We start from the raw sequence: 24,892 nt of genomic DNA, 5'->3' as shown, positions 1-24,892 counted from the left end.
GCCGGGTGCAGTGGCTCATACCTGTAATCCTAGCACTCTGGGAGGCCAAGGCAAGCGGATTGTTTGAGCTCAGGAGTTCCAGACCAGCCTGAACAAGAAGGAGACCCTGTCTCTACTAAAAACAGAAATAAATTAACTGGACAACTAAAAATATATAGAAAAAGTTAGCTGGGCATGGTGGCTCATGCCTGTAGTCCCAGCTACTCGGGAGGCTGAGGCAGAAGGATTGCTTGAGCCCAGGAGTTTGAGGTTGCTGTGAGCTAGGCTGATGCCACAGCACTCTAGCCCAGGCAACACAGCAAAAAAAAAAAAAGAAAGAAAAAGAAAAAAAAGAATCCCATTAGGTGCTGAGATAAAAATTAGGTGCATAATAAAATTTAAAAAAAGAATCCTAGATCTAGCATTTATGTATCAATTTGATAATAATAGAACCAGTGTGTTTATATCCCCCACCCCAGTACACAGTAATAATTCTTGTTCCCAATTCTTTCATTTGGTGACATCCAGAATAATGAAGTACTACATTACTTGGCTTCTGGACAGGGCCAGATGTATATCACCCTGGTCACATAACCTCTTATCTATGAGTATATACACTTCCAGGGAGTAGTGCCTTTCCTTATACTTGTTCTAAATCACTCAGATGGTATTATAGCCCTATTTCCTCCTGTTTTGTCCTCACTGGAGTTACAGGCCAAATATGAACACAGCTTAAAGAGTCATTTTGCTATAGTAAGTGTAGGTGCTTTAAAGCAGGAGTCCCATCACTTACACTTACAAGATGCCACAATAACTTTGTTGGGGGATAGATTTTTATCCATATCACTGGTGAAGCTCAATTAAATAATTGCATCTACCCTTTCAGATGTTTTCTTCTATTTAGCACTCGAAACAGCTATCTTTTGTTCTAGAGTATGGTGGAACTCTTTTCTTATGAAGTGAGAAAAGTGAAGGGTTTTTTGTCATTTATATATCCTCTGCCACTTCTATATGCCTTCCAATGTAAGCTTAATTCACATCAGCATATGCATACTCATTTGATTAAATGCCTATTTTATAAGGAAAGCTTGATGCATAATTGTAAACCCTATACTTATCATGAAATGAATACATGTTTTCCATACATCTTTTCCAAACAGGAAAAATACTAATTAATTGCCAAATATTTTAATCAATCACTTAAATGTGAACATACAGTCATAAAAAAAATGAAAGTCACTTAAGAAGTCTCCCCAATCTACAAATAATCTTATATATTTCTCAGAGAAAGGCAGGCTGAAAAGGTTTGGGATTGGTAGGAGGTAGGTATTTTTGACAGTCATGTTTGCAGACCTCTGGGGTTATTAGGGAAAGAGTTTTCTCTGAAGTTGGGCTAACAGAAAATGTTCATTAGCTGAAATCCTAATAATAATCATATATATATGTATACATGTGTATGTAAATACATACATATATATATAATTTTATTAGCTTGAGCCAAAAATCTGATTCTAAGAAAAGATGTCTATGGAGAATAATTGTAAGGTCTCTTAAAAGACTTCTTATCCCAAACTATTTTTATCAGAATTCATATCTTCCAAGTATATCAGTCATTTCAGTTCCATCCTAACTGAAAGAGACATTTCTCTCAGTTAGGAACAATTTTCAGAAAATACTACAGAATTATAACATTAAAACTACTTGCTAACCACACTGATATGAATTTATTAGATTTATCAATTGTATCCAGCATGATTCTGAAGGTATCTGATCTAATAGGAGTCAAGAACACTGTCTTACCTGGACAAAAATCCCATGTGAGTTTTCTTATCTCTGAGGACATTTCAAGATAAAGATAAACAAAGAAGTAAAGAAAAACTTAGCTTATACTAGTCACATTTTTTTTCTCTTACAGGAACAGATCTTGGACCCATTTATATATCTATATATTCAGTCATACATTTGTTCACTCAGTACTGAGGACCAGAGATGATCTTAGGTGCTAAGGATACAGTTATGTTTCTTACCTTCTTGGAGCTTCCATTGGGTTCTAAGGCTTCAATCACACATTGTGTACAATAACCAGTATGTTGCATTTCTGACTCAAATATTTCGAACTGTTCGTATAAATTAACCATAGCATGTTAAGTTCATTTTCAAATGCAGAGATGATATACAAATTGCCTACTAGTATATGGGTGTCATGCTATATATTAACATTATGTTATAAAATTATAAGTAATTTTACAATTATTAATTATTAATTTAAAATTTTCAGATATTACACCAAATGAGTGATTAGGTATTTGTGATTCCACAATTCAGGAATGTAAAAATAAACTTTGTTTTCAGACAAATTAGTAAGTAATTTGAGTTCCCATTCCTTCAGTATAGCAGAATCTTAAACACATGCAATTTTGGATCTCCCCCCACCCCCAGGGGCTTGAGCAAGTTCTGAGTGATGAAGACATCCACAGTACCAAAACACTGGCTAGATGGGAAGTCAGTTAGGAGTCAATGTATTGACTGACTGAAATATTCCTTCATTCACCCAGCTTCAGCCACTTTTTAACGAGCTCTGTGCCATGTTTTGGGGCACAGGACTCATTCCACAGCGTTCATTCACCCCATTCTAGGGCACAGAGCTCTTTGTGAAGTTATGTTTGGTCCTATCAGCTGATTTTCACTGCACAGCCATTTTCTCTTAAAAGTGTTACAACTTCCTCTTGGTTCTAAATGATAAATGAGGCAAAATTTCCCACTGATATTAGAATCTTCAATTCTAATCTGGGATTTGATTTTCACCCTCAGGGCCATGACATCATTTCCCAGGGTACATAAATAGAAAAAGAGAAAAAAAAAAGAATCACTGTTTTTAGACATCGGACAACAGACAGACATCCGGACAGTGATTTCTAACAGAAGAGAAATGAGCAAGGTCAACCCAACAGTCACTAACTTTTTGACTATTATTCATGATTTATAGTTATTATAATTATATGTTATTAGTATTACAGTACTTTTTTCAATGTTGCTGTATCTCAGTAGTATCTAGAAATAGGTTTCTTATACAGCAACAGTCCCCCTTCCGTTTACCCTCACCTGAGTCACTCTCAAATTTGCATTTTGGAATTATTTTTTTATGAGCTAAATTAGTAAAACTTCTCAGGGGTAAAATATTTAAATTGCAAAATCATCTGAATATGTTGATCATCTTAAGTTTATAATGCTAAAGTTAAATTATAAAATCACAAAAGTTGGAAGAACTTTCAATAGTTTTTTAGTCTGTTGCTTTATCTTCATGTAGAACATCACGTGAAAAAATCATTTTGCAGGCACATAATGATCAAGTCTATACTATTACTTTCAGAAAACGAGATGCATAGTCTCCCTCAACAAACCATTCTAAAGTTTCACAAACTTAACACCTAAACTAAGAAGGCTCTGTTGTGTTCTAAGGTGGTTTTTCTGCTCTGAAAGGCAAGGGAAAACAATAGCACCATCTCTGAATGCAAGAAGACACTAAAACCAAACTTACTGCTCCACTGTTAAGCATGCTTTTTAAATTCTGCCTTAACATTTGCAACTGAGAGCTGACATTTTAAAGCCTAAGGTTTGAATAATTAACTTTAATAGTAGTAAATATTAATTCTCATCAATTTCTTAGCTGTGAAATTTAGTGAGTCATTCACTACATGTAACTTCATACATTTGTATTCTTTATTTTATATATTTTCTAGAATCCAATTCTTAATTCAGTTATTTCTTTTTTTAAAGAATTTTCCATAAAGCAGATATTCTCATCTCTTCAATGTGACATTTCCCAGCCTGTTTTCCTGATTAAGAAATGTACTGGTTCTATATACAGCCAGAGATTTCTTGGATGTAAAAACGACTGGATCCTTAAATATGTAATTATCTAAATCGTATGTCTGTCTTGTATTATTCTTGAAATCTGCTAATATAGAGTAGATAATTATCGATAATAATTATTAGATATAGAAACAACCAATATATTCCCAATACTTATGAGCTGTCTGACCTCATTAATCTTTTCTAACTTCAATTCATTCATTTACAAAATAGCATATATATTTTACTTGTGCTACCTATTTATAAGATCTTAAGATGAATTTCGGTTTGAACAACAAATATGAAAACATTTTTCATATAACTGTGATCTTCACTATTATTGTTGTTACTGCATAAGTACTTACCATATAGAAGATATATAATATCCAGAAAGAAATGATCTATTTTATTTAAAATTCAAATAATAGCTTATACTGATTTCAAAGATTAAAAATACTTCTGACAAGTTCATCACATAATAATCTAGAAAATGTTTGTATTAATTATGATGTTTGCTCTGCAAATAATAGCAGACACAAGTTAAAATACCTTAAACAATAGGAAAAATTAATTATCTTATTTATAGAAATTTGCAAAATAATAATCAACTCTGAAGCAGCCTTGCTCTGCCATGGTGCAATAAGATCGGTGCCAGAATTCCAGGCAACAATGGGGGCTAGACCATAGTCCAGTGGGAGAAAAGAACTATTTTGTCTGCCAGCAACATTCTCTTCCCATCCACTGGCCAAAATTTTGTCCAATGATTGATGTCAGTTCAATTATGGGCATGAGATCACCACCATTACTTGTATTGTGTTGTCCAATATAGTAGCCTGTAGTCATATGTATTTATTTAAATTTAAATTTGTATTAATTAAAATTAAATAAAATTAAAAATTTAATTGCTCAGTGTCACTAGGCATGTTTCAAGTACTCAAAAGCTCCATCAAGCTAATGGCTATTATGTTGGACAGTGCAGAAATGGAACATTTCTGTCATCCGAGAAATTCCTAGTGGACAGTGCTGGAATTTAGAAAGATCAGAATTTATCCTTGAGCTGGAGAAAAGGTCATCTTCTTTGAAAGCTGGATATCTGAACAAATTGGTTTCTATTAGCAAGGAATACATGCAGATTGGATTTGAGTGTGCCACACGCTGCATCTGCCACACCACTTTTTGAGCAAAGACTGATCCATCACAAAAATCTCACTCCCAGCATTTCATATTCTATATTCCTCTCTTCTGCATTAAATTTTAGCCAGCAAATGGAGAGCTGGCAGAAAGATTTACATATATATCTGTGAATTAGAGTTGGCGCTATAAATTGGACATAAGACAACTACTTAAAACTAAAAATAAAAGAATGTCTACAAAGGTAGCTCAGAAAATATAACAATGAATTTTATCATTCTCCATAGCAAATAAATGTGTCTGTATTTTAATTTCTGCAAATAAATGCATGGTTTTGTTTTCATATTGCCAGATATCAAGCGGAAACATATTTCGTATTTAGAAGGTATAGCCCATTGTTTAAAACTAATGGTCTGCATTATCTATAGGGAGAAATTTATAAGAGCCCAATAGGAAATTGAGTTCATACATAGTAAACTCCTATGTCTTCAAGGCAAATTAACTATCTAACCAGAAGAAATGTGATTCCAAATGCATCCCCAGTCATGTGTAATAATTCCTGGCTTCTTTTTCTACTCCAGAGCTCCCCTCTCCACCAAAGGTAAGATGCCACGTAGGAATATCAGAATATTCCCCTAATTCTACTATATTTAAACTGTTTAAATTATTAAAAAGTCCAAGATAAAGAATAAGTGCTGATGATTCTTAAGACTTTCTCATATACATGGAAGAATTACTTTTGATTACGTTAAAATTATGAAAAAAAAATGAAAAGAGACTCTGGGAAAAAAATGTTACAGTGTTTTGGTAGCTGAGCTAAAGGATGTTCTCTCCTCCACAGGAAAGAATAGCAAAGCAAGTATACCTTTCAGGGCACAAGGCACTAAGGCAATTTACTCCTGTCTGTGTTTTTAACAATGAGTCTTCGTTTATAATCCCTGACCTCTGAGAAAATTTGGGCCTGGCACATTCTCTCCCTAGCTGAAGGTCACGCTCTCTTGTGCTTGCTGTATCTGAAATAGCTGAGTGCTTTCATCCTAAATCCATGCTTTGGTTCCTGGCCCATCTAAGCATCTGATTAGCTCCATCTTTTATCTCCCATCCCAGTGGCTTTAGACCTTTGGCCTTGTTTCTGATGTCCCCCCATACTCTGGTTGATACGGAACAGCAGAAGTTGGCTTTACAGCCCAAAGCGGGCAGGCCTGGCCTCCTTGCACTCCATTTAATTTATTGCCAAAAGAAGTCTGGTCTCTGGAGAAGTATCAGTCATTTTTTTAAACATTTTTTTAAAGCTTTTCACTCCCTCTTGCGTCCTTTCGTGCTTTACAACTAATTGAAATTAAAAAAAAATAATAAAAATAAAAATAAACTATAAGCCTTAAAGGCATAGTAAAGGTAGCAAGAATGAACTAATTTTTGGTAATATTTCATATTGAATATTTTATGGCATATATTAATTTCCCTCCTTTATTTTATTTTGTCTGATAGATATTTTAAAGGCTGGATTTAGGCGAAGATCATTAAAATCTATTTATAATTTGCATTTTCTTTGTTAATTGCCTTAATAACAAAATGACACTCAAACTATATATTCACACATTGTATGGGTTTTGTGTTTTATATGTATTCCTTTAATTCCCTCATTAAACCCTAACTCTTATTTGTAAGTTAAAATATAGATTCATTATTCTGAAATATTTAAGATTGCCCTGGCAGTCATCACTCTTTCAATAGTACAGATTGTCCTCTGAATCCCAGCTGACTGTTTTAAAAACCTTTGTTTGTTTTATGATGTAACAGAATATGCGATAGGGACAGCTCGAGCACTAGGGAACAGGACACCTGCATCTGAGTCCCAGGTTCATTAATAACCGAGTGGATGTGGTCATGGCATATAACTTCCCATTGTTTCAGTTGCTTCTTTTGCAAGACTACAGTGCTTTTCAAGATGATTTCTAATTTACTCTCATTTTCAAACTTTTATGACTCAACAAAAAATACAAGGAATCCAATTTAAGAAATGGGCCAAGAACTTGAAAAGATACTTCTCCACAAAAAATATACACATGGCTCATAAGCATGTGAAAAGGTATTCAGCATCATTAGTTGTTAGGGAAATGCAAATCAAAACAACGAGATACCCCTTTACACTTAATCAGATGGCCACAATCAAAAACAAAAAAAAATAACCCCCCAAAATACAAAATAACAAGCGTTGGTGAGCATATGGAGAAATTAGAAGCCTAATACACTGCTGGTAGGAATGTAAAATGTGCAGCCTCTCTTACAAACAGCTTGACAGTTTTGCAATAAGTCAAACATGGAATTATCATACCACCTAGCAATTCTACCTCTAGGTATCCAGGAGAATTGAAAATAGGTACTCAAACAAAAACTTGTACACAAATATTCATAGCCTTTCTATTAACAATAGCCAAAATGTGGAAACAACCAAAATGTTCATCAATGAATGAATGGAAAACAAATTGTTCATACCCATACAATGGAATGTTAGCCATAAAAAAGAATGAAATAGTGATACATGCTACAACATGGATGAACTTTGAAAACATTATATTAAGTAAAAAAACCCAGACATAAAAGACAACATATTGGGCCAGCACAGTGGCTCGTGCCTGTGGTACTAGCCCTCTGGGAAGCCAAGGCAAGAAGACTGTTTGAACTCAGGAGTTTGAGATCAGCCTGGGCAAGAGCAAGACCCCCCGTCTCTATTAAAAATAGAAAACTTAGCTGGGCATGGTGGCGTACACCTGTAGTCCCAGTTACTGGAGAGGCTGAGGCAGGAGAATTGCCTGAGCCCAGAAGTTTGAGGTTGCAGTGAGCCAGGCTGATGCCACTGCACTGTAGCCCGGGCTACAGAGCAAGACTCTGACTCAAAAACAACAACAACAACAACAACAACAACAATAGAAAACACATATTACATGATTCCATTGATATGAAATATCCAGAATAGGCAGATCCATAGAGGCAGAGAGTAGATTAGTGGTTGCCAGGGGCTGAGAGGAAGGTGGAATGAGGAGTAAACACTTAATGCTTGTGGCTTTTCCACTTGCAGTGATAACAATGTTCTGGAGCTAGATAGTGGTGATGATTGTGTAACATTGTGAATATACTTGATCCCACTGAATTGTACATTTTCAAATGATTAAAGTGGTAAATTTTATGTTATTTGTATTTTAGCACAATAAAACAAATTATTACTCAATTTACACAAAATAGTAGTTTTCTAGTACAAGAAGGTCTACCCCATGTGGAAAGAAAAATCCCATTCTTATCAGCCATTAGCAGCAGTTGAAAAGGGAATTTTTTGTCTGTTTTTATAGTTCTGTGTTGTAAAGAACAGTACCTGAAGGCACGATAGAAGTAAAGCTCTGGTGTGGAGGTGTCTGCAGCAAAGCTGAGCCCTGTGTAGACCTGGCACCCTGCACCTGAGAGCTCAGAATGGCATCTGTTGCAGTAACTCGCTCAGAACAGCAGCCACCAGGTCCCTGCTGTGCCTGCTCCCCAGTGTAACGTAGCTGCGCAGACTCTAATAAGCTCTCTTGGATCAGACCAGGGGACTGTGGTGCCATTGGGGACTCCTCACAGCTCAGGCTGCTGTGCCTGCCAGGTAGGTGGGCAGGGGAGCGTGGAGCCCCAGGGCTCTCTCCTCCTGACCTTCCCCACATGTGGTGCTCCCCGCCCCCCCACCTTCTGATCTTGCAGAATGAATCACCCATCACCTTCTCCTTCACTCTGAAAGTCCCCTGTCGCTTCTCTGGTGTTTTACAATGCTCTTTCCAAGAAAGTAGGTGGGCACCCAGCTGCAACATTCAATCCTCTCCTTGCGAGTGGGGTGCACAGGCTGCTTCCAGTCTGCCATCTGTGGCTAAAATTAAGATGCCTGACACGAAATGTTGATAGAGTTGTGCAGGACCCCGACCTGTCACACGTTGGTGGTGGTAACATAAATGATACAACTGTAGTAATAGAAATATAGTTTTGGAAATCTTCACACTACCTCTTGTATAACTAAACATACACCCCAAAGAAAGGAAAACAGGAGTTCACAAAAGACTTTTACAAGCATGAGCTGCTTTATACTTAATAGCCCAAACTGGAAGTAGCCCTGGGGTCAAAAAATACAAGAATGAATAAACAAACTTTGGTATGTTCATACAATAAATATCACTCAGCAATTAAGAAAAGGAAAACAATTGCTAATACACAAGAGGATGGATAACTCAGAAATATTATGCTGAGTGAAATAAAGCTTTTATAAAAGAATATGTGCTATATGATTGCATTTATATGAAATTTTAGTGCAGACAACACTACTCTAATGTGAGAAAAAATTAATATTGTGATTGTCTCTGGATATGGAGAAGTGGAAGTGGCTACTGACTAGGCAGGGGCATAGGAAATATTCTGGGATGAAGGTAATGTTCTGTATCTTACTAGGGGTTTGAATTTTACAGGTGTATGGTCTTGTCAAAACTTGGTGAGTGTGCAATAAGTGCTCACTTAATGTCATCGATTCTGGGAAACTGTGACTTTAAATGAAATGACGTGTAAAAAACAAATTTATTTTCCCTACTCACTGTTATAACAAAACAAATGGCTTATGTTAGGACCTTGCTTAAAGTTGCAGTTTCTAAGAACCTATCGATGTTAAGTGATGACTTACTCTGTAATTTTAGATTTGTAGACTTTATGTATATGTAAATTTTATATCAAAAGGAAAATGTAAAAAATATTAAACTGTAATGATTAATATGCATAGTGAAGTATTTGGGAGGAAATTTTCTGATGTTTTCAATTTAAAATGTGTCAAAAAATGAAATGGTTTGATGAATGCAGTGTATGATAAATTACTGAATAGCTATGAGTTAAAATAAATATAGCAAAATTCCCAAAGAAAAAAGAAAGAAGCAAAGCTCTGACCGATTAATTTTCAAAATAACCATGAGTTGTTGATCTTCAGGAAATCAAATCTTTACTTTTAGCTATATGATGTTTTGTTCTAATTGCTAAATCACCCCTTCTCTCTTTTCCTTTTTCTCTTTTGTTAGCATCGTCTTTATTCTCAAGTATATGTGGGCTTTCTTATTATTATGTAAAAATAAAATTATCTTTCAGTTATATTGTTTTTCAATTCGCTTGTGGCCAGTGGTTCTCACACACTATTGTGCATGAGAACAAAAACATTTTCAAATATTTCAAATTAAAATATTTGCCAGACAGTGAACAACAGTAGGTTTGGGCACTCTCACTGCGTTCTCAGGTTTGTGGAAATTATCATATGTACGATGTTGGACACAACAATGTAAACAGCTGAACTAGAATTTAGGTTTATTTCATTTACTTTAATAAGTAATATTCATGTATACAATTTAATAATTATAATCCCAGTGACAAATTTGGATATTCAAAAAAAGTATTATTCTTGATTTCTTAAACTCTTTGACTTGGAGCTACCTATTCATGTTATACTCAGTTTAACTTAGTCTTTTCTGGGGTTCATTTCTGCATAAAACAGTAATTGATTTCTCATTCAATTCAATTCACGTGAATTGAATTGACTTGACTAGGTGAATTGAATTGAATTGACTAGGTTCAGTCCTAGTCTGGTTAACATTCTCTCCCAGGTTTTTAATTGTGTTTGCCTTATGCTTCCTCCTCCCACTGTTTCTGGGTTGTTTTATGTGCCTGGTTGTCAACTCACCCACGAGCCAGTGCTGCCTCGCCAACGTGCTTATCCTGTCTCTGCTCAGCAGAGGTGGCACCTGTGAATAGCTTGGGTGGAGGCTCCCTGGGGACATGTCCCACTCACAGGGAAGCAGCTTTGTCTCTCTGGCCCTACTACTGATCCACCCTACAGTTTTTTTTGACTATCCATTTGCGTAAGGAAGCACAATTAGCCAAGGAATTGCGTCTTTCCCTCCATAACCTCAGCATTACACTTGAGGCCACAGAAGCCATGGGCAGAGGGCAATCTCCAGTTCTGCCAGCAAGCCCGGGTACTGCTTCCTCATGGTAGTACAGGTGCTTCCGCATGTTTGCCTCCTTCAGGAATGCCAGGCAAGAAATAAAGTACAGTGTCATCTCCTCTCACTTCTCAAACTTCAGAGTGCGAGTCCAAACTTACACTACACTCTAATGTAAAGAGAATGTGTAGATTACTTAGCTTGAATGAGCAGGGTATATATGAAAAGATTTGCAAACAAATAGAATGGCCCCTCTACTCACCCCCCGCAGCCCCAACTAAATAAACATGCTCTAAACTTTCTTTCCTTTTTCACCTCTATGTCTCTTTCTTTCCTTCCCTCCCTCAATCCCTTTCTCTTTCTCTCTTCTTTCTTTCTTTCTTTCTTTCTTTCTTTCTTTCTTTCTTTCTTTCTTTCTTTCTTTCTTTCTTTCTTTCTTTCTTTCTTTCTTTCTTTTTTCTTTCTTTCTTTCTTTCTCTCTGTTTTCTCCCTTTCTTGCCCTTCCTACCTTCCTTCCTTCTTTTCTGCATTTCTTCCTTCCTCCCTTATTTCTTTTCTGCCTTCACTCTTTCTTTTTGTTGTTTTTAAGGAAAAAGATGAGTTGAAGTCACTGAAGAGAACAAAGCAGTTCAGTGGCAGGATTGCATATTTACTCAAGTACAATTACTTATATAAAGAAATGCAATTAATTTTCACAGCTATATGATTTTTATCACCTGCTCCTGTAATGGAGGGAATGGCCTGGAAAAGGGTAATATGTTTTACAAGCTGTCTCTTTAAATCTCCCCCTACTCTTTTTGGGAATTAAAACCTACATTCCTGCCTGAGGCCAGTAATCAGAGGGCAGGGAAGTGTCCTTTGTTCTTGGTACCACAGGAGGTGGCTCAAGGAATTGTCCAGGCAAAGGTCATGAGATTGTCTTCTCTGGAGATGGGATAAATCAGAACCATCAACTATGGTTAAACAACAATAGTCTGAAACAAAAAACCTTCCCTTTAAAAGTTCTGTATTTCTGCATATAGTAGGACAATGACACTTTAAGACAAGAGTCTCCATCCTCCTTATTTGCTGAAAAATTAATAAACTTCCCTCTCCTCCCCAAATCACTTGTCCTTGTTCTTCTGATGTGGCCTCGGGGACAAATACCGAGCTTTTGGTAACACTCTGACCATTCTAAGCCAGAAGAGGGGTAGGGGGGAAATAAACTCTAATCCAGTTAAATTCATCTGATTCATACTTAAAGTCTTTTAAGATAAATGTTCAGACAATTTTGGATATGATTTTGGAGTTCTGCTTTGTCTCTTCTCTCCCAGGTGAGATATGGTACATGGAGTAAGGGCATGTAGCCTCAAAGCACTTGGGCTTTGGGAAAGAACAGTATCTGTATGCCTGACAGTGTCCTCTTTCCTTCATCTCTCCTTTCTCAAGCTCCAGATTTATCCCTGCAGATAGCTGACCTGGCCTTCCCTCTGAAGTATTGGCTGCTGCTGTGTGAGTGGTTGTGGCCTCCCACCCTCCAAGCCATCTGCTGTTCTCTTTTTCTGCAATCTGTCCTTTCTCACCTTAGCCAGGGTGCTGGCAGCCCTCCTTGATAAACCAAACCTTGGCTCTCCCCATTTGTGAAGCCTGCTGAGATGTGAATGCCATTCAGCTCCACATCTAGATATAGCTACAGAAGTTCCTTGGCTGTACCATAATGATGCCCTGTGTGGGCATGTGAGAACTTCTGGAACCCACCACTGCCCACAAAATGTTTAAGGCAGGACAGCACTGAATTTAAAAATCCAGACCCTCCCTTTGCCCAAGTATGCTGTGTGTTCACTTCTTTACTACATAGCTGTCCTTAGGGAGCTTTGGAGTATTCTGCCATACTGGCACTGCCATGACACATGAAGAGAAATTGGGCAGAAGCTCCTGAGGTCTTGGCATTGCCCTAAGTGAAAGAAATTCATCCTCCACTTAAGGAGTTCAGTCCAAAGAAGAAGATCTAGCCATATGTCTGCTTACCTGCCTCCTCTGCACTGTCTCCTGTCATCCCATTAATCTTTCAGGCCTGTGAGTGGTGGTGGATATCATTCCATTTCTCTTCTTTGGTTTCCCTTAGGCAAACTCAGCAATAGCATTCTCCAGAACTCTTCTCAATATGATAAATGAATAGGTTAAAAAATTATAGAAAAGTCTTTCTCTCTTGAAAGAACCTTTCTATCAAAATTTTGTCTTTCTACAGTCTCAAAAACACTATTGTGGGTGTCGAAACTTGAAAATTAACTCTTTCCTCCATTTTGCCTTCTGGGTGTAATAATGCTAACACTGCCTTGTCTCTACGCCCATATACATATGGACAATTTTAAGAAGAATTATCCAAGACACAGACATAGGCAAAGAGATTACTGGATGTCATTTCAATGTAGTGTTGAGCACTGACCATAGCACAAAACCTGACTGAAGATGATCTCATTTTCTAGGGGTGGTTGCCTTTATTAGACTACTTTTTACTATTAATCAAGATAATTTACAACTATGTAAGGATAGAGGTTAACTTGTAGAAAACTGATATTAATGAAAATATTTTTGTCTGAAAGCAGTACAGTTGACTCTTGTTCAATAGTAGTTCAAAATGGAGACATTTCTAGAAGAAAAAATAACTACAAATGTTAGAGTTTATTGATGTATAGGATATTAATCAATTTTGTATCTAGTTGCAAATTCTTTTTAGCATTACTGTGACTGATAGAGTACATAAATCTCTATTTCTTGAATTCTGTTTAGTTCAAAACTGGTTCAAGTTTTCCCATTTTACTGTTCCTCTTATCAACTTTTGAGCTAAGTGAAAACCTTTGACATGTTTATTTATGACCTTTTGAGAATTATACATTAACCCCACATACACACTATGTGATAACAATGGCAATAAATTGTGCACACTTATCTCTCATTTAAGGAATTTAATTCGTTCCTAAAACTTTTACTTATTAAAAATGTTAAGTAAAAAAATATATATTTTTATTAATTTTATTGAGAAAATTATGATATATTTCTGTACTAACCCAAGATATACAATATCTAAAAATAGAAAAATATATCAATTGAATTATGCAAATAAACATATAAGTAATAAAAGATACAAATAAATATAGTTTATAAATAAATTGCAATTAATTAAAGTTTACTGTGCTCACTCAGAAGAAAAGTAGGTCGATTGGGGTTACTGATGAAAGTTGATGGAGAAGTATTGCAAAGGAGTTGTTCTTTTGAAGATGCATCTTTACACTTTTGAAGGAACATGTATTTTTCACTCAAATTTTACTTATAAATAAAGAAAGATAATAAATTCAAAATCACAGTAAAAAAAAACACACAAGGAGGTAACTCATTGGCCCACAAACAGTGAGAAATACTTGCAAATCCAAAACAGTTGGAGAATTAAGGAAGGAAATGACTATTCAAATTACCTGAAGGAGATTATTGCTGCAAAAAGGCAGAATAGACACCAAGAATGGGTCATGTCTGGAAGTGTTTGTGGTTACCAGAAGCAAAGAGGGCTCAAGGACCAGTACTGGGCTACTTTGTTGGATGTTCCACTGCAGGAGCAACCGAGCATCACTACTCTTTCACAGGAACTCTCTCACCTTGTCCTTGTCCAGGCAACAGTGGTGAAGGGGGTCAGAGCTGAAAGTGCTAGAGCTTGCATTAGATACCCAGGGCATGGAACTCTTTTTTGTTTTTTTTTAAATTAGTCTGGCACACATTATATGTGTAGGCTTTATGCCGATATAGCATAGCGAGCTCATATTCCTTAGATGGCATAGAGAGTTCAAGTCTATTCAACCCCTTTGCTCCAAACACAGAGCAAACACAGATGAAATATAATATAAAAAAAGCCAAACATGGCCTGGAAATACATAGCAATAGACAGAGATAAAGCTCTTACTTCTCACTTTTTTCCTACTCCTGGTCTGAAAGTTGGCTGTGATAGAATAAAGACAATCTGAAGCTTAATTTTGCTTTGTGCTTTGAAATTTTTGTTTTGTTATGTTTATTATTACCATGTATAGTGATGTGGAAGGTGAAACAGGCATTAGTCTTAGAAGTCAGTTCTTCAACTGAAGAATAAATAAACTGAAATTTAAGGTAATTAAGTGATACATGGAGTTCCACAGTCCTTTACTGGCAGAATCAAGACTAAAACCAAGGTTTCTTCACTCTCAACCCAGTACTTTCTCATTACATTACACTCAATAACTACAGAAAGGTGATTGATGATCTATGATTATTTAACACAATCTACCTTGGTCTGAAAACACCAACTCAATATTTTCTTTAAGCTAACTGCAACTGAATGGAACAAATCAAAACTTAAAAATATTGAAGGTAGTTACTATTCAATCCATTATGCAGTTAATAAGTAGTTTTATAAAGTATACTATGTGCTTCTAAGTAATTCGTCCTCCCCAAAGACATGAATGCTACCTGTTATTTTTTTCTCTTTAATAGTATAAATTGTAGCAAGTAGAAAGGCATGTACATATTTTTTAAAGTGTTTATTAAAGCTGTACAGCAACTACCAAATAAATGCACTGATAGCAAGGAGTTTTAATTTCAAGGAAAGCAAAAAAGTTTTATTGAATTTTATTCAGTTTTGCATAGAACTACTTTGTAGGAGGCCATCTAAGAATTTTGGGGCAAGGAAAATGGTATAACTGAAACATATGTGGGAGTCTGAGAGGTTGAGGAGGAGTGAAATTATGACAGTAAAAGACATAAAACTCTACTTTCTTTAAAATTTTATGGCAGGGCTGGCCATGTTAATCACATTTGTTGGTATCTGTTGCTCTTACTGGAGAGTAGGAGGGAAATCTTATTCTTTCTAGGAGCTGCTTTTGGATGCTACTTCTGTGAGTCTCATGAGGACAGAGATCACCAACGCCCTCTGGATTAACAACTAAGGCTGCCTCCATCATCCTGACTTTATTATTTCTTCTGGAAAGTTCTTCCCAGAAAGAAAAGAATGTAACCTCATTGTTTGATTCAAGAACTTCCCAAATCCAATTATCTGAAAGGAGTACACACACCCAGCCTCCTTCTAGGAAAATGGTTTGGTTAGACAACCTTCTTGTCAGGACAATAGATTGCTCAAATGGGCAGAGATCACTTACCTGAAAACTGGTAATTCGGAAATACCTTTACTAAGATCTTCAACTTGCTTTGTTCACTGTCCTAAACCATTATAGAAAAAACTCTGTCCAATCCCAGTAGGATTCAGGCACTAAACATTTGCCTTCATACACTGAAACCTCAAATCCTATAAATAACTATTCCTAGCCTTCCTCCTTTAAGACATTACTTAAGGGTCTTTTAAAGTGGCACTCTCTCACTGTGATAAATTAATAAATTGGATCTACCTGGATTAACAAATTACTTTGGTGTTCTGTTTGGACGGTTGGCAGCTCAGCTGACACTACTAATACCAAGAAATTTTCAACCACTGTATTACTAATAAACTGCACCCTTAAGTTTTTTATAGGATTTTGATTTATTTTCACATGTATCACTTATTTGTAAGACAAAATGTTATGTATTTATTTGTATCAGAGATATCACCTTAACCAGCATTTTCTGCCCTTCCTGGTGACTACTCCATAGGGACAAGTAAAAAGAAGCTGCTGGACTCTTGACCTCTACTGAGCGGCTGTGAGACAGAGCAGCCTTGCCCCGCTCACTCCTCCTCCACTCGCTGCTCTGCTTACCAATACCTATTCCCGGATAGAGCTGAAGCCTGAGCTGCCCTTCAGACTCTCAACTTGGTTAACTATTTTTGCTTTCCTTGTGAGTATGAAGAGGTCTCGTTGATGCCACAGAAGACTGGGAGTTCCACAGAATCCCTGCTCTGCCTGACCCGGCTATGAGCTGAGGTTGCTTCTGCGAAGCACTGGGAGGAATGTCTCTAGCTCTAATTCCAAATGTGAAAGATATAGGGCAGTCCCCTTACCCTAGGAATTCTCCTAAACCTAAAGAGCAAACACCCAAGCACCACACTTTGAAGCCAAGAGGGGAAACGGTGGCGCCCATCTGATAAACTGCCTCCCTTATTTTACCTCCCTACTCCCCACTATCCAAAAGGATCACAAGAGGTAGATGCAGGGCTGGCTCCACGAGCATGTGACCTGTTCAGTGGTACAGTGCCTCCGACTTGGTTTAATACTCTTTTGTCACTGTCTTGAAATTGTTAATAATTTTTTAACAATGGACCTTGCATTTCATTTTGTACTTGGCTTTGTAAATGACATAGCTGAGCCTGGACAATTTTATTCTTCTTTTTCTTCTTTTCTAGACACCATGCCCCTGTGTGGAGTCCTATAATCTAGTATTAAATGTAAGGTAAAGAGTTATCTAAAATCCTCTTGACAATCTTGCTTTTCTTACTATAAAATATTACTGCCTATCTTTTTAAAGGCCTAAAAATCCAAATTTTGGTAACAAAATTTGAACAGCTCACCACTTTCAATACTATTTTAAATAATTTTTACCTTTACTCCACCTGATTCCAGGCAAAAGAAATCTTGGGCTGTCTAGAAAGAATGTCATGTTCACAGAAATTCAAAAGAGATAATCATATTAGTATAGTTTTCATTTTACACTTTTGCTTAAAAAAGAAATAATTGGATTAAATATTGACAATAAATGTGACAAAGCATCATCTTCGTTAACAAATAAAGATTAATGAAAATAAGATAAATGCCATAACAGAAAAAAAATTAAAAATATATGTACAAGTAGCCCACTAACATGTAAAATAGTAGTCAAGCTTAATAAAAATAAAATAATTACAAATTAATGCACGAAGGTATTTTATTCACCAATTTTAAAATAATTTTCCAGTAGAAAAATTCCTTCAACACTGCTAACATCTATTCTCATTCATTGCTGCTGCCAGTAGAACTGAGTACAATATATATATACTCTAAACCTTCCTGTTATTTATTCTATTTCATCTAGTGATCTCGCTTGAAGTAATATACCCTAATGAAATATTGAGAGATGCTGCCAAATAGTTATGTATAAAAATATTCACAGCAATGTGGTCCACGCTAGACATGGCAAAATAGATGCAGAGATGCAGTCCAAAATTTATATATAAAGATGTTAATTGCAGTGTTATTCATAATAAAAATAGTTCCTACCTTTATATATAATGTCTTCTTGAAAATATTAATGTATTCAGAATTTCAGTGAGATGTTTATCATACATAGAATAAAGAGGTTTCTATTTGTTGAGAACCAGAACTATCGTAAATCTCTAATAAAACTTTGCCAAAGTTATACTTTCATTAAAATATTTCCAGATATTGTGCTTTATATTCTACTTTGTTTCAGTTTTATCTCAAGAATGATACTTTTCTTATATCTATGATTTTTTTATACTTATTTTTCATGAGTAAAAAAGTAAGTCTAAAATACAATAAAATCTTCAATTGATTGTACAAACTTGCAGAAACAAAATCAGGCAGTCAAATAAGGTTGTTTATCATCTGATTTACCTGTAGAAAAAATTTAATTCAGCATGTGAGAGGTCGCTTAGGGGGTAGTAGGGTCTATTTTATGGGAGTTTGGATTTTTTAAGTTCAAACATATTTTTTCAAGGACCCCTTGTGCTTATATATTCCAAAGTACTCAAAGTACCCAACATAAATTTTGAAGGAGGAGAATCATAACTGCTTTACAAGAAATACTTTTAAGTCTTTGGTTTATTGGAACCGATATTCCAGGTGGAGAAAATGCCAGTTCATAAGCTTTCTGGGCAACATAACTAATCCTGGCTATTTGAGGAGCTGTTGAACAATCATCCAATGATGCATGGACCTAGAGGCTAATGGCCATGGAGGAAACGACATTCCTGCAGACATTGTGCTCTAAACTTTTCTTCTTCATACCTTTAAGAAGAAAAGCAAGCTAAATTTGTGATGGAGCTGACATTTCTATGATTTAGCTAGTAGTGTCAGTCAAGGTAAATTTTTCTCCAGGGTCCGGTGAAATAAATATGTACCACTTGGTATTAATAGCACATACTTGTAAGTCTTGGGTACAGATAAGAAGACAAATAATAAATATATAGTAAATTACTGAAAGTTTTCTTTGGTCCCTTTATTTCCAAGATATTCACATCAATGTTAAGCCCTGCTATTCCCTTAATAGTCTCTGCTATAAACTATACTATCAACTTGCTATAAATGTTTATTAGTTCTCCTGATCTATTATAAGCTTTTTAAGGGCAGAGAACACATCTGTCATATTCTTTTATTCTCAGTACTTAAAACAGTGAGAGGCACACACTGTGTGCTCAGTAAATAATTATTACATAACCAAATAAATAAGTAAATAATTAAACTATTATGTGTTGAGTAAATGGGTGACTGAGCTGCAGGCCAGGAATTTCTGGAAATCTGCTTAAGACCAAAGTCAATAGCCTAAGTTTTGCCATGATTCAATCAATAAACTTGCTAAAATTAGCTCTGATGTTCCATGTGCTCTCTTTTAGTCATGCCAAACTACATCATTCTCAAAATAAACCATACACTTTCAGATCTTTCCCTTTATATACTCCTAGAGCTTATAAAAGAATATATTAGAAAATAATTGTTTAATAAATGTCAAGTTACAGGTAAATTTAAGGAAGGAAAACTTTTCCTTTACCCTCTTTGGTTCAGTCTCTAGGGTTTGTGAATTAAATTGAGAAAAGACAGATTCACAAGAGAAAAAGCATGCCAATTTTATTTTATATTAATATTTTTATGTGCACAAGGGCTTCCCAGGGGAAAAAGTGAAAAACCCAAAGAAATTGTTAAACTCAGGCTTATATACCATTTTGACAGAGGTGAATAAATTGTTAGGAGGTAACTAGAAAAATAGATGATAAGTAAGTCTTGTTTAGGAAGGTTTTTATGCAGATTTGTCTTGTTGCCATCCCTGATCTACCTAGTATGGGAGAGAAGACCATCTTTACGAATGGAATTTATGTTACCTTCACAAAGGGAAATATATGTCCTGCCTTCAAGCAGAAAAGGAGAGGGTAGAAGGTTCTTCTTGTGATTGATGCTTCTTAATTGCCTTCAGCCTTAAATAATCCATAGACCAAAGTGTCATCTTTTGGAAGGGAATATCCTGATCCTCTTCATTTCCACCATCTGCAACTTTACAGGAAGTTTCTCATGTTAAAAGTTGAGTTGATGGCTGTGAAGAGGAAATTTGGTTTAGTAGTTGAGTGACAAGAGATTCACAAGGGAAGAGAAGAACATATATTATAACTGTAAATAAATAAGCAGAAAAGAACAAATCTAAGCACAATTTCCCATATTCCATTAAACCATTCTCCTCAATCCTGGGAATAGATATGTCCAATAAAATGGCTGAGACTCTCTTATCTGATTGTGAATACTAATCTCTTTTAAAAGGTGTAAATTAGACACAATTCGTCCCATCCAATATACACATAAACAGCATTTTTCACCAATGGTTGCACAGGTTCCTCTTTGGTAGGCAGTCAGGGTATCCAGGAGTACAACAGAGGCTAAATTATTAACTTCTGATTGGAGTAGTTCCAAAGTTTGCACAGTGTCATTGAACTCTTGTTTTATTATAATAATATTACCATAGAGAGATTTAAGACTGCCTTTTTTTAAATCATAAATTCTAAAACTTGGAAAAAGATGCTTACTCTGAAAAGAACTTGGAGTTTCAATACACAAGCATGTTCTATATGACCTCATAGGGTACATTTATGCGATGTTACAAGTAAGCCTGAGTTTAGTAGCTGATGCCAGAAAGCTCCAGGTATCCAGGTTCACAACATTGTGGCAACTAAGGCATGAATCCTTTCTATGCTTTGTCATCACATAAGATTTAATAATCCAATGTCATTTATGGACAAGGTTAGAGTAAAACATGTGACCCACCAGGCTGGGGTTTGGTGTGTTTTGTTATCGGATATATTGTCATCTACACACCTATACTTTTCTTCTGCCCCTATCAGTGTGTAAGAGCAGAGAGGGTGTGAAATAACTGATATACCAGATTGAAGTCTGGCTTTGGCAGTTACAAGGCTTGCTTTCGTCACTTGATCAAGTTAGTCCAGATTTTTTGTTTACTTATATGTAATTTGTGATGTTGGGCAGCCTAATTAGGGGAACAGCTTACTACTCTAAGTCATAAAATTGAGGCCTGTGAACCAACCATTTAGTAACTTGGCACATGTTTGTGCCATAAAAGTTAGTCCAGAACCACTTAGGACCTTCGTGAGAGGTTTGAAGATGCCACCTGCAGAATCAAATCACAGGGTTTAATTATAATATTGCTTTAATATTTAATTCTCCACTGAGGAAGAATCTAGCACTATGTCTATTTTCAATTCAAAGGGGAAAATTCCCTTCAAAAGACTTTACCTGAGCAAGAGATAGAACTTGAGCTTCCGTGGAGGTTTTCCTGGGCCCAATTTACTCACCAGAAGGAGAGGCAGAGTGACATTATTTTTGTGGTCATGGGTACTACACTCTTTTATTCATCCATCTTCTGTAGTTTGTCCATCAGATGCTCTTGTTGGCAGGAATGAAAACTAGTTCAGGTTCTTTTGTGGTATCTAGACATGACCAACAATCAGATTGATTAACATTGCGTTTATGCTTGACTGTTAAGAAAATAGTAAAGGTTAACAGGAGCAAGACTCAGTTTGAAAGAGAGCCCACTAAAGTAGTATCTGTGTGAAAATAAGATAGATTGAGACAAGCACCCTCCAACCAGCCTTTCAAAAAATGGGAGAAAAAAGGTCAGAGTTCATTTAAAAATACAAAAGAGGTTTTTCTCCCCTTGGGGAAAAGAGCAATTTTAAGGGCAGGAAAAAAATAGATGGAAATGAAGTTCTTTATTGATGATCTTGAGAAAAGCTGTCTACTTTATGGTGTTGTCTACTTTTGGAGCCTGGGAATTGGCTCTAGAAATCCTTACTTCGAGGTGACCTGTAGGAATGGCCTTACAGTTGTCCTAGGAGTGGTAATCTGGGTCTATCTAGCTTTCTGTGGCTTACATAAACCTAGGAAGATTTTTCTTTTATTTTGAAGGCATTGTAGGAAGTTAGTAGTAGTTTATAAGGTCCTTCCCTGTTAGGTGACAGTGCGTGTTTTCTTCTAAAACCATTATGTACATTGGATCTGGTTGAAAGGGATGGTAAATCTTGTCAGTTGGCATAGGCCACACCTTTTTGACCTGCTGATGATATGATTAAAGTGTACTAGTTAGTTCTTGTATATAACCAGTCATAGTACCAAATTATTTACTTTAGTCCCCATAATGTTCATTCAATTCAGTAATGGGAGGTTTGGAGATGCCATTAGTCTTAGTATGAGCAAAAACAATTTTAAAAGTGGTTAATCTATGTCTCCTATTTGGAATATTTCAGATTTTTATAAGGGCCAAGAGTAATGCCTCTAGCCTTTTAAGTCCAATTTCTTGATGTATTTTTCCTAAAGTCTTTTTTATATCTAGATTTTTATATTCTATTTTCCTTGAGAACTTGGGATGGTAGCAGGTATAAAATTTTAATGAGTACCCCAGAGTTTTCACAAGCAAGTGATTGACTTCTGCTATAAAATTAGTTCCTTGGTCTGATTCAACTTACAAAGGAACCCCCAAATGAGGAATAACGTGTAATTAAGTTCTTTGCCAAGAAATTATTGGAGTAATTTCTGCAACTCAAGACTGAGGTAGTAGCCTCAATAACAATGAGGAGAGGTATTCTTGCCCATCCAACCACACTGTTCTGGATCTGTTTCTTTATATTAGGAAGAATATTCCCAACTAAGGTGGAAATTAAAATATTGTTATCCTTTTGGGCCTCTGGTTTTAATAGTATGCCTTTGGAAGGTCCGACAAAATCATTCCACAGAGGCCTTAACATGTTCTCCTTCTTTCTGACTGCACAATTTAACCTGAGACCAGTTCGCCTTAGGAAGAAAAGCCTCTATGTTCACTCCTATCTGGCCTTGAATATCAACCTCCAGCTGAGCCTTTCTTGGTCTTTTGCAGGAGGGCCTGAGAGGGATTTTACCCTGTTGGGAGTAGTTCCTCAGAGGGCCATTTTGCTTGGCATGTAACTACAGTGTAATCATGATTGAAATGAACACCCCTTAGTAGCCAAGATCCCTATGAGTGGGGTTATGAATGGCCACTGATCTTTCTGGTTCCTCTCTACATTTTTTATGGTCTTCTGGAAGTGGAGGTAAAACGAATTGTAGTGTAAAATGTCTGCTGTTGTCCAGTGGATATGAATTCTCTGTGGTGAGGGTCCAGCGTGATTCACAAAGGGCATTGCATGGGAAGGCCTGGAGCTGATGGAGGTCTGATTACAGAGTTCTGGGAAGCAGGTGGAGTTATAAAGGATGGTGAAATAAGAAAGCTTGCTGCACATTTTCAGAGCCTCTGCCAAACGTATTTCCTGGTGATCGGCACTTACATAAATGATTTGTATGTCCCATGTATGTAGGTAAGGTTGCAGTACTTTTGTACTTATTGTAAAGAAAGGGAAGTTAGAGGGGGCAGCTGAGTAACTAGGATGTTTTCTAGGGAAGTCAAAGGAGTTTTGAGGATTAAAGGAACTTCTTGAGGAGGGAGAAACATATTTTGGGGAGGGGAGGTTCAAGGCAGGGGTCCAGAAATTGAGAGTCAATAATAGGGAATTGTGGGCAAAAAGAATATGTGAGAGGGGTGAAAAGTGAGAATTCATGATGGATGAGAATTTTAATTTTTGTTGAATTTAATTGTTCCTCTTTAATCTTGTCACAAGTGTCCTTCAGACTACGAATAATCCCATGATGCTTTTTTTTTTTTTTTTTTTTTTTTTTTTAGTATCCTTCCTTCCATATTATCTTCTTATAGGAACCCATAGGATATTTGTTAAGGATGAGAGCTCTCTAAAAATTCTTTTGGATATAAAATATTTTCCAAATCAAAAGATCCATTGTCTGGCTATCGATTTATGGGATCTCCAAGGACGTACTCACCCAAATGTGGCACAAAGCAGAAGCCCTTTTAATGGCCCCATGAGCCAAAAAGTTATCCCCCAAGATAGCCAAAGAAAGTAAAGATCCTCATTGCCACAGGCAGTAAGGATGGTGTTTGTGAAAACTCAAGATTCCAGTCTCTCACAAATGTGAGGTTCTCTCAGTTGTAGACCTGTCAATCTGTGATAGGGGCAGGCAATACTGAGATGGGACTTTCACAGTGCTAACAATGCAGGGAAGAAAAAAAGACCACAAGATCTGCTTATAGGCTGAGGTCCTCATTAGGGCAACTCTGCAGAGAGCTGGCACTGTTGGACAGACAGTGCTGCTGTGCACCTTGTGTCTTGAGGTGCTAGTCTGATGGGTAGCCACTACCGGATGCAGGCCCAACAACTTGCACATTGCAGTAGGTGAAAAATCAGAGAGAATACTCTTATTGGATCCAAGCCAAGACCTCAAGATGTAAAATGAGATGCAAAGAGAATCCCATACAGTTTTATCGGTGGCCCACAATAAAGCCTGTCCAAACAGATGCCAGTCTGGTGACAACCACACACTCACTGGTCTGTGGAGGCTTTGAACCGCAGACTTACAGAACCTATACCTGTGTTCTACCCTATAATTCTCCCCTTTATGATAAACCACACAACAGCCAGAGACAAAAACTTAAAGCTACCCCTAGGAAACATCAATAACAAAGGCTGCAATACCCAAAGAACTAGATCACATGAATGTTTTCTCCTGCTAATCTAAATTTGGAAAGGAAAAGATAAAAAGAGACTCTTCCCACCCTCCATAAGACTGGACCCTGCAGAGAGAAATTTCGGAGACTTCTTGCTAAGAATTCTTACTTTTATTGGTTTTTTCAGGTGCCCTGAGACCTCAGCTATAGCC

The sequence above is a fragment of the Lemur catta genome, chromosome 8, assembly GCF_020740605.2.
Source record: "Lemur catta isolate mLemCat1 chromosome 8, mLemCat1.pri, whole genome shotgun sequence".
In the NCBI taxonomy this organism is placed as follows: domain Eukaryota; kingdom Metazoa; phylum Chordata; class Mammalia; order Primates; family Lemuridae; genus Lemur; species Lemur catta.
Note: the sequence above shows the minus strand (reverse complement) of the source record.